This window comes from Mesoplodon densirostris, chromosome 3, assembly GCF_025265405.1.
Source record: "Mesoplodon densirostris isolate mMesDen1 chromosome 3, mMesDen1 primary haplotype, whole genome shotgun sequence".
Taxonomy (NCBI): domain Eukaryota; kingdom Metazoa; phylum Chordata; class Mammalia; order Artiodactyla; family Ziphiidae; genus Mesoplodon; species Mesoplodon densirostris.
Window position 1 is genome coordinate 144,499,392 of NC_082663.1, and position 11,034 is coordinate 144,510,425.

The 11,034-nt window shown below is 60.7% G+C and overlaps 1 protein-coding gene across 2 annotated transcripts in view; it reads right to left on the reverse strand.

The window, feature by feature from the left end:
• The window catches only part of ADGRL1 (adhesion G protein-coupled receptor L1), a 44,909-nt gene extending 34,215 nt beyond the window's left edge, over positions 1-10,694 (reverse strand). For both annotated transcript variants that reach the window (XM_060094050.1, XM_060094049.1), the window contains exon 1: positions 10,199-10,694. The gene's annotated coding sequence lies outside the window, so the exon portion shown is untranslated. The remainder of the gene's footprint in view (positions 1-10,198) is intronic.
• Positions 10,695-11,034: the final 340 nt, after the last annotated feature.

An 11,034-nucleotide genomic window follows, 5' to 3' on the forward strand; every position in this document is an offset into this window, starting at 1 on the left:
CTGGGGGAGTTTTGCCTGCTGCCCGGTGCTCACCTAAGCGAGGCGGTGAGGTCAGACGTGGATAGGTGGGAACCACCTGGGAGGCCCAGGCCTGACTACCCCTGAGGCCTTGGGATGAATGGAATTGTGTTCCCCCCCTAAAAAGATACACTGGCATCCTATCCCCCAGCACCTCAGAATGGGATCTTCTTTGGAGATAAAGAGGTAGTCAAGTTAAAATGAATGAGGTCATTAGGGTGGACCCTAATTCAATCAGACTGGTGTCCTTATAAAAAGGAGATATTTGGACACAGACACCCCCACCCCCCACCAAGGAGAACGTCACGTGAAGACAGAGGCAGAGATTGGGGTGATGCGTCTACAAGCCAGGGATTGCTGGCAAACCACCAAAAGCCAGGGGAGAGGAAGGAACCAACCCTGCTGACAGTTTGATCTTGGACTCTGGGCCTCTAGAACTGGGAGATAATAAATTTCTGTTGTCAGAGCCCAGTCTGGGGTATGTTGTCACAGCAGCGCTAGCAAACTCGCACAGGGTGTCAGGGCACATGGTGGGGGAGTTGAGGCAGAGATGGGGGCAGGGCCCTGAACCACACAACTTCAGGGGAGCCTTTCAACTACAAGGTGTGGGGACCCAGCTGGGATCTCCAGTTTGCCAGAACCACCCACGATGCCAGGGGCAGTGGCTGACACCTCTGTGCCCCATTCTGAGCACTGCATGCCTGTATCTCCTTTAATCCTCAGAAGAACTTAGTAAGGGGGTGGGGGGTGTATACCCACATTTTACACAAGAGGAAAGTGAGATCCCGGGGCACCTGACTGGCAAGGGGTCTTTGAACCTCAGGCTGAGCACGGGGAGCTGGGGAGAACTGGGGGCCCTCGAAAGCTCCCTCCTCTAGGCCCCCACTGCATCTGTGTAAGCATCCTCACAAGTGGACATGCACACAGGGGTCAGGTGAGCCCCCACCTGTGTCTGTCCCCACCTCGAGCCTCAGAGGGCGTGAGTGACCCCAATTTAACCCATGGGAAACAGGGCCTCTGAGCCCCAGGTGTGTCGGACCCCCAGGTCACGTGGACCGCCCACTGGTCCCACACCTGCCTCCGGGTTTGCCTGAGCCCCACATCAGTTTCAAGTCAAGGGGCGGGTGCCGAGGGGTCCCAGGGCTGGGTGACACGGCCCAGGCTCTGTCCTCAGGTGCCCTGGGATGGGGCAGGGGAGGGTGGGTGATAGGAGGAGAACAAGCTGCTGGAGGACGGGAGGCGCTGCTAGCTTGCCTTGCCCTCGAGTGAGGTTGCCATGGCAACGCGCAGTGCTTGAGTAGGTGGGAGTCTGAATGCGGGGGCGCGGGGGGGGGGCGGCGCGCGCACCAACAGCGGGGTTCCGGGCCCCTCAACACAAGCTTCCTGCCTCTTGCTCCGTCCCCAGCAGCCTTGAGTCTTCCCCAAACCCAGCAGCCCGAGAGCCCAGCTCCACAGGCCCACCTCCTCCAGGAAACCCTCGGGCATGGCGGAGTGGGTAACTAGCAGGCCCTGGGATAGGTCCAAGGACTTGACTCCTGGGTGTCAATCTGCTGTGTGATCTTGGGCCAGGCTCTTGGCCTCTCTGAGCCCATTTCCCTATCCCTACTCTGGGACTAACAGACTTCCCTCACAGAGACGGAGCAAGTGCCCAGAGAGTGTCTGCACATAACCTCCTTCAGGAAGTGGGCTGTGGGCTCAGGGAGGGCAGGGTCCCCACCAAACCCTCAGCTCCACCCCCTCATCTACCCGTATCTCAGCAGAGGGCAGCCCAGTCCTCCCAGGCGCTCAAGAACCATACAGACCCCTCTTCTCCTCTCATCCCTACAGCAGCTCCTTTCATCTCCTTCAGAATCTGCTCACTTTCTCCTGACTTCTTGGTCCCCTCCCTGGTCCAGCCCTGTCGCCTCCTCCCCTGTCTCTCCCAGCTCTCCCCCCTTGCTTCCCAGTCTGTTCCACATAGAGCCACCAGAGGGCGCCTGTGAGCACCCGAGTCTGGGCACATCCCTCCTCTGCTCAGAACCTTCCATGGCTCCCACCACACTCAGAGCAAAAGCCAAAGCCCTTCCTCGGACCACAAGCCCCTGCACACTCTGCTCTGTCCCCTCCCTACCCTCACCTCTTTACACTTTCCCCCTCACTCACTAACACCAGGCACAGTCCCCTCTCAGGGCCTTTGCACTGGCCGGTCCCTCCTCCCCAGATAGCTGCATATAGCTTCTCCCCTGCTTCCTTCAGGTCTTTACACAAACGCTGCTGGCTCTGGGAGGCCCTGTTGGCTCCAGCACTCTTGCATCCTGCTCTGGCTTTATTTCTACATGGCACTCATCGCTAGCATGCCAGCCACGCGTTTTACTTATTTGCTTATTATCTCTCTCCCACTAGATGTCGGCGCCACAGGGTGGGGTTTGTCTGTCTTGTACATTTTTTTTTTTTTTTTTTGCGGTACGCGGGCCTCTCACTGTTGTGGCCTCTCCCGCTGCGGAGCACAGGCTCTGGATGCGCAGGCTCAGCGGCCATGGCTCACGGGCCCAGCTGCTCCGCGGCATGTGGGATCCTCCCGGACCGGGGCACGAACCCACGTCCCCTGCATCGGCAGGCGGACTCTCAACCAATGCGCCACCAGGGAAGCCCCTGTCTTGTAAATTTTAAAAAGGTCACTCTGGCTGCCAAGTGGCGCTGGACTGCAGGGGGTGGGAGCATTCAAAACCTCCCCTTCTCCCTGGATGCCTCCTCCCTGGTCTCCCCCATCTATCTGCTACTCCCACCACTTCCGATCTCTACCCTGCAGCCAGAGTGATCTTTGCAAAATGAAAACCCAGTCACATCCCTCCCTGCCTACAGTCCTCCATGGCTCCCTATTGCCTCAGAGGCCTCAACATGGCATTTCAGGCCCTGGTCTCCTGCTACCTTCTCATCACCTTCTCTGCTCTGGCCTAACCTCACCCTCCACATCTCTCTCTCACATACCCAGAGGACTCCTGCCCTCTGTCCCTTCTTCCTCCAAAAGGCTCTGCCTGCCAGGACTGTGTTGGTCCCTCCTGTACCCACACTAGCGGCACACTGGGGCTCCACATTTTACTCCCCTAATGGGACTTGGGCTCTGCAGTTGAAAGTCTATCCCACCAGGGAAAGTTCCATCGTGGGTTGGCCTGGCTCTCTGTTGCATGCCCAGCCCTGGGCAAGGAGAGGGTTCTTGTTAATTTGTTTAATGAAAAAAGATGAAACAGACCCATAGAAGAGGTTGTCCATTCAGTGGATAGTTACCTAGCTCCCACCTGGTCACAAGTGCTTTGGAGGAAAATAGGCTTGTAGGGGAGAGAGAGAGTGGAGGGGGTATGTGTGGGTGCAAATGTAGATGGGGTGGTCAGGGAACACCTGGTCAAGAAGGTAACATTTTAGCAAAGGTCTCAAGGAGGGGAGCCATCTAGGTACTGGAGAAAGGGTATCCAGGCAGTGGGAACAGCATATGCAAAGGCCCTGAGGCAGGAATGTGCTGGAGTGTGGCTTTGGCCCAGTGAGTGAGGGGAGAGAGGGAAGAGGTGAGGGCGGGTTTACAGGGCAGGGCGAGCAGGGCCTGTGGGAGTGAGGTGGGAGCCGTGGAGGTTCTGAGTGGGGATAAGACGTGCCTTGACTCGGGTACTCACAGACTCCTGCTGGCAAGGGGAGATCAGACTGTGTATGTGAGGAGGGGTGTTGCTGAGAGCAGAGGGTGTTCCCCACCCCCTCCCTCTTTGTTTCTCCAGCTCCACACTGCTGTCAGAACCAGAAACCTGCAGTTTCCCCCTCACCCTCCCCTTTCAACGATCATCTACTAAATCATGTCAACTCTGTCTTGAAAGCCCCACACGGGTCCATCTCTAATGTCTCAAGGCCTCCACCTGGGCCTTCACCTTGACAGCTGTGGTGGCCTCCTACCCACACTGGCCTCTCCACTACCCTCCCCTGCCCCACCCACCCGCCCTCTGAAGTTCTCTCCTACAAAGCAAGCCAGAGGGAGCACATGCTAAACATTCCAGCCATGTCTCATGGGCCTTGATCCCTTCACAGGCCTCCCCAGCCCCGTGGACAAGTAGAAACGCAAACCCACAAACAGTCCTTCGGCCCCCAAGACCGGCGTCCTCTCTCCCCACCTGGCCAGGAAATGTCTTTCCTCCCCGCCCCCGAGCCACCCCCTTCTTTCTGACCTCAGGGTAGGCCGCTCCCTCTCACAAACTCTCCCTCTACTCCACTTTATCCCTCTTTCCCCTCCAGATCTTAGCTGGGAAGCCCCCTCCACCAGGAAGCTCTCCCTGACTTGCAGGCCAACCGGGCACCTCTCTGACGCTTCTCGCCACAGTGGGTTGGTACCATGGTGGCCTGTGGTCCATTTCCACCCCAAGGTGTTCCCTGACTGGCCACAAGCCTCGCACTCACTCCAGGCATGCAGAGCAGTGCTGAAAACGGTCATGGGAGCCAGGGCCAGAGGCAGAGTGCATGGAAGAAGGCTCTGGGGCCCTCTGCTACCACCAGACTAGCAGTGAAGGGGCAGAGACCAGAGGGATGGGGAACCGGTGCTCCGCAGGCCAAGAGGAAAGAGGCCCTGGGTCTCAGGGCCCTAAGTTCAAATCCCAGCTGTGCCCACTTTCGGCTGTGTGACGAGGCCCCCACCTCCCTCCCCTGCATTCTGTCTCTTCCCCAGGGAAACGGGTTGAAAGTCTCCCAGCGGTGGTTATGGGGCTTAGAAGTGATATCCAGCAATCCTACGCGTCTCTTTTAGAGCACATACTGTGTACCAGGTGCTGATCTAGGTGCTGGAGAGACAGCCAAGCACGAGCCAGACACAAAGAACAAACACTCAAGAGGTCAATCCCGTGATGTACTAGCGTTGTGTGTGTGTGTATGTGTGTGGGGGTGTGTCATGCAATCTTAAATACAGTGATGGGGAAAGGCTGGACACGTCAGCAAAGCTCTGGGAAGCTGAGGGAGGAGCCACAGAGGTGCCCAGGGAGGAGAAGACTTCTGCAAAGGCCCTGGGGCTGGCCAGGGCCTGCATGTTTGAGAACCAGTGAGGGAGCGAGCACAGGGGAGTGGGAGGAGGTGAGGGCAGGGAGGTGAAAGGGACAGACAGCACCAGACATGCCCCCAGTGGGGCTGTCCCTCTGCCGATGGGGGTGCATCCAAGGATGCCCTGACCTCCACCACCAGGGGCAATGGGGCGGGAGCGGGGTGGTGCTCCAGGGTGGGAGTGGGGCGCCTATGGCCTGGACACTGCCTGCAGCCAATGGACTAAAAATGGTTTTGCCACTTTCAAAGGGTTAAGAAGAAGAGGGAGAAGAAGACTAGTAAGCCCGCCAAAGCCTCCAATACTTGCTGTCTGGGTCTTCACAGAGGGACTCCGTCGACCCCTGATCTAGAGCAGTGCTATTCACCTGGGAGGGCGCACAATTTTGCTCCTTTTCCCAGGCTGTCTGGAGACATTTTTAGGTGTCACAACTGGCGGGGGGTGGGGGGGCAGGGGAGGGATGCTCCTGGTATCTAGAGGGTTGAGGCTAGGGATGCTAAAAAGTCCTATGATGCACAGGTCACTCCCCCTGCCAAGAATGACACGGCCCCAATGTCAGGAACGCCACAGCTGGGAGACCCTGCCCTGGGCCCCTCACCTGTCTGCACCATGTCCCTGATCCTGGACAGGAGCACCCACCTGGCTGCCTGGCCTACCGGGTATTTTTAGCCCCTGAGGGAGAGGCCCTGGCTATTTTTAGCTTTGGGGGGGGGTGGGCAAGGCTATTTTTAGCCTGGGCATCTATTTATTGCAATTTTTATCTTCCCCAAATTTTGGACTTGGGGGGAAGGTGGCAGGGGGGCTTCTACTTGGCTAATTCCCCAGTGCCGGGACAGACCACTGAAACAAGGGTGGGGCGTGAGAGAGAGCCTGGGTTCGTGTCCCCACGAAGGAGGGGTTGCTCAGTCCTTGACCATGGCACTCCTACCCCTGGCAAGGGCAGGGGGGCCCCACATTACCCTCCAGGCTCTAAATCCTATATGCACGCCACACTGCAGGGGAGCCGCCTGCCCACACTGACACCCTCACACACAAGAGCACCCATGAGGCCACCTCAGGGAGAGGCCTCACAGGTGTCTGCATGGGACAGGTGCAGAGCTGGCCTGGTCTGGCCCCTGGTGGGTAGCCCTGGATCCCCCAAAGGGACCGGGGTCGATGGGGAGCCCTCACGGTGCAAAGCCTGGGGGGAGTCCCCTGGGGTCTCCAGTCCTTTGAGAGGCCCCCTCCCACTTACTCAGCTAAGAGTTCTTGAGCACCTACTGTGGGCCAGGCATAAGTCTAGGCACCTGGCATCTGAAAGCAAACCAAGTAACAAATTCCCTGAGCACTTGGATCCTGGTCGGGGAGACAGATGATAAACAAACAGGCACAATAAATCAGGAAATCACAGAGTGTGCGAAAAGCCATCCGCGCTATGGAAAGTCAGGAGGCGGGTGGGAGGCTGCAATTTTAAACAGGTTGCATGGGTAAAGGTTACTGAGGAGGTGACATCTGAAGCAGGTGAGGGAACAAAGTCTTGGCAGATGTCTGGGTGAGGGGTCCAAGTGAAGGAGCGGCCAGTGCAAAGGTCCTGGGGTAGGACTGCGTTTAGGAGCAGTGAGGAGAGAGGGGGTGAGAGGGAAGAGGTGATAGGGAAGGTCATGCAGGTTTGGACCACAGGACACCCCACGGGATTGGGATTTGCTGTGGTGCCAAGACGCAGGGGCTGCTGTTTTCTGAGTCAAGGGCTGCCTCTCCCCAGCTGGGACTCTGGCCCTTCTGGATGGGGAGATACAAGCCTTCTCCCCCACTGCTACGATAGGAGCCCCTTGACTGAAATTGCTTTTTTCACTAGACTGTGTGCTCCCTGAGGACAGGACTGGGCACTGTCCCCACGGCGTCCCCAGCACAGCGCCTAGTGAAAAGACACTTGGCAAATATTCACAGATTTCATGAAAAGGTGCACCCAGCCTCACTCCAAGGAGCCCTACATACATATGCCTGGGAGCATGCCTGCAGGTGCCCACAAGATGCAGAGAGCTGTCCACACATGGAAACACACACACACACGCACACACACACTGCCAGCCCCTCTGCAAAACTCACAAACACGAGCACACAGGAGACCCTTATGAACATAGGACCAGCCTGTCGGACATGTGGCCGGCTGCACACAGGCTCGTCCAGGTCACCATCCAAATCACACAGAACAGGTACACACAGGTGCAGACAGATGTGTAACAGAGGACTGGATTCTAGGGGCAGTGGGAGCCACTTCCAGACCTCTGTTCAGCAGCCCCCTCCCACCTGGGACCCCACTTTCTTTTTCATCAGGGGCCAAGGCGAGAGCTGGGCGGAGTGCTGGTGCAGTCAGGTCCAGCTCCAGACCCAGGGAACCCCCATCTCAGGAGCATCCCCCCCCACCGCCGCCTCCCTGGAGGGTCTGGAGGAGGGGAAATGTCTGGCGTCTGGAAATTGAATCCTTGAGAGGAGCCCACACAGAAACCAGAGCCTTCTGTGTGTCCTTGGCCACACGTCTGGCTGGAGAGGTAGGAGGGGGCAGAGACTGAAAACTTCAGCTCCCCGTGGCCAGAGGGTGGGGACATCGGGGATCCCGCTCCTCCTGTTCTCCATCACGGGCACCCATTCTGGGGCCAAGCAGCACAGCCTCCTGGGATCGGCACCCCCGCCCCCCGATGCCCAGGCTGGGGCTGAAGCGCCACCCTCTCGCCTGCCAGACTGGGCACCCAGGGAGGACGCAGATGCCAGGCGCAAGCAGCAGGCAGCCCCGCACATGCAGGTGGACCCCAGGCTGGGACCAGATCGCTTGATGCGAACAGACTCCAGGGCAGCCAGGGCGCCCGCTGGCCACCCCCCAACTGGCCGGCAGGGTCCTCCTTGGGCCCCCCAGGAGAAGAGGCTCCCCAGGGCAGGCTGGGAATAGAAACCAGGCTTCGAGTCTCCTGCCTTCCACCTCCTCCCTGCAGGCCCCACAGCCCAGATGCGCTGGTCCCCAGCTACCTGCCCTCCCCCAACCCTGGGCATCATCTCCACATCCAAGGGCAGACACAGCACAGGTGATCCTGCCTTAGGCCAGCTCTCCATGAGTGGATGTTGGGATGGACACCCCCTGGAGTGAGGGAGGGCCTGGTAGGGCATTGGAGATCAGGAGTAACAAGCATGGGGTGAGCTAAGGCCCCATGGGAGGCCAATGAGGAAGAGGAGGAAGAAGGTGGCAATGCCAGCAGGAGGGCCGGGCACTCACATGTGAGCACACACGTATGTGCTCGGTGCGTGGGGGCCATTGCTGTCAGCCAGGGATCGAATTGGTTCCCTTTTCTGCTTTCCAGATGATTTTTCATCTCTGTAATTAATGGGCAAGTCAGTTCTGAACAGCAAGGCAGGCAAATTACTAGCTAGGAAGATCACGGATAACTTTCTCGATATGATAATGAAAGTTGTATTCCTTCTCTTAGTCTCCCTGTTTTCATCCTACTTTTAAGTAATAAATTTGGCATTAGTGGCAGGGGAGTGGGGAGGAAGGAGAAGTCACCTGCCCCCAGGGCTGGGGCCTGACCCAGGCCAACCCGGAGTCCTCAGCCCCTGGCCATGGGGCAGATGGAGAGGATGAGAGACGGGGACCCTCCGTGGGGCACCCTGACACCCCGATGGCCGATTCAGGGCATCAGGCCTAGGAGACCACGTGGAGGGCAGGGAGCCCCCAGGCTGCTAGCCAGGGTGAAGGAGTTGGGACTGGGGTCAGGTTACGGGCTTAGGCCGGCCCTTGGGTGCTGGAGAGGGGAGCAGAGATCAACGGCCTCTCCCCAAGGAGGATGGAGATCCACAGGCCCCGAGCAGATATCCACTCTCAAGCGTAGTACCCCACACCTATCCTCACACTGTCCAACCCCGTCTCCTCGATGACTCCTGAAGCAGCTAAGAGAACAGGGCAAGCAGAGAGAGGGAGAGAAAGAGAAAGAGAGAGGCGGAGAGACAACCAGCCATCTTGGCAGCCATTTTGAACCCCTCCCCCTGCTTCCCCCTGCACACCACATGTTTGGAGGTGGGCAGCGGAACCCAGGCCCTGGGTCCTGCAGAAGCCAGGAGGAAAGGGAGCCCTGTTCTCAAGGCTGGGATGGAGGGACACCCACTCAGCTGCCATGACTGTGTGGGGGGGGAGAGGTGGGGGAGGGAGGAGTGGACTGCGGGGAAGGTACAGTGAGGTGCTGGGTAGGGATGGGGCTGGGTGCTGACCGAGACTGGAAGACTAGGGACAGGGATGTGCGTGCGGGCTGTGTGCAGGCAGGGGGCTGGCTGTCTTCAGATGGGTGCCAGGGGTGCACTGGAGAAATGCCTGTGGGGCCACTTTTTGGCCGGGGCTGGAGCACACACAGCGCTGCCCACCCTCTTCTGCACGGACTCCTGTCACAGGACCCTCAGATGGAAAGATGACAATTGAAACCCTCAGGCTTTACCCAGTGAACACCTGGGAGGGAGGGAGGGCTTGCTCTCAAAGCCCGAATCCGGGTGGATTAAACCCAGCAGCTTCCCACGCTTAACCGGGTACCGCGGAGAGAAGATGCTCTCGGTGGCTACAGCCGGCCAGACACCCAGACAGACCCCTCCCCATCCCCCGCGCCTCTGCCTCCCAGAGAAAAACAACCCCCAGCCCGGCATCCTGCGGTGCCAGCCCCCAACGCGGCTCCTCTGGGGGCCGGGGCCCGCGCGCGGCGCGCACACGCACCCTCTCCGCTCACACCCAAACACCTACACAAACAGGGCGCCAAGCACCCGCGCGCACACGCACCGGGGACACGCAGGCACCGCCGCGCCGCTTCCCCACAAAGGCTGGCGCGCGCGCGGGCACACGCAGCCACGCGCGGGCACACTCGCGGTCCCCTCCCCCCACCGGGCACCCCGCGGCCGCGCATCCGCACCCCCGACACTCCATGGGGGCTGCCTCTCCCGGTCCCCTGGCCGGTGCGGGTGAGGTGCAGGCCGCCCTCGATTCCCCTAGCGCTCCTGTGCGGTGACCCGCGGCTCCAGCATCCCCTCCCCCTTCCCGGCTAGCACAGGCCCCGGCTCCCATCCTCCCTACCTCGGCCCACACACCTGGCCCAGGTACGGCGTCCCCCTCGCCCTGGGCCCGCAGACACTCACCTGTCCAGCGCCGCTCCGGGGTCGGCTTTGCGCGTCTCTCCTGCGGCTCCGCGAACCCAGGCCCCCCGCCCGGCACATCTCCCGGAACCGGGGCGGGGGTTAAACGGGCGAGGGTTGGCGGGGCCCAGCACCGCCGCCACCAAACAAAAATTAAAAAAAAAGAAAAAAAAGCGGATTACACAGCTCCAAAGGCGGCCCCCTCGCGGCAGCGGAGACTCGGGGCTGGGGGCGACCGGGTCCGCGCCCCTCCCAGGGAGGGAGGCGGCGGAGGCGGCGGGGCGGGGGCGGTGTCAAAGCTCCGGGGGCTGGGGCGAGGCGGAGCCCCCCGAAGAGGCGCTAGCAGCTGCCCGCATCTCCCCCGCAGCTCCGCTGCCCCGACGGAGGCTGCACGTGTGCGCCCAGGCGACTTCCCAGCCCCCTCCGACAGTGGCAGCCGAGGGGTTAACGGGGCAGCTGGGGCGCCCCTGCAGCCCCCCGCGGCCCGGCGGCGCCGCTCCGGGGCCCGCGGGGCCCCATCCGCCGGGGCCTTCTCGGCAGACGGCGGGGCGGGGGCGCCGCAGCGCCGACAGCTCCCGCGCCGACGGCTCGGGCTCCCCGCAGTGGCCGCAGGGGGCTCGGATAGGGGGCGGGCGCCGCGGAGCTTGAGGGGGAGCGCGGCTGTAGGCGGGCGAGGCGGTGTCGCGCCCCCGGGGTGTGAAGGGGGGGTGCCCAGCCGGGCCCGTGGGCACCGCAGGACGCGCGGACAGAGCCGGCGCCGGGCACCAGCAATGACAAGCCGCCTGCTCGCCCCTCTCTCCGGCGCACCAGCTCCAGGAGGGGGGCGCGGGCGCGCATAA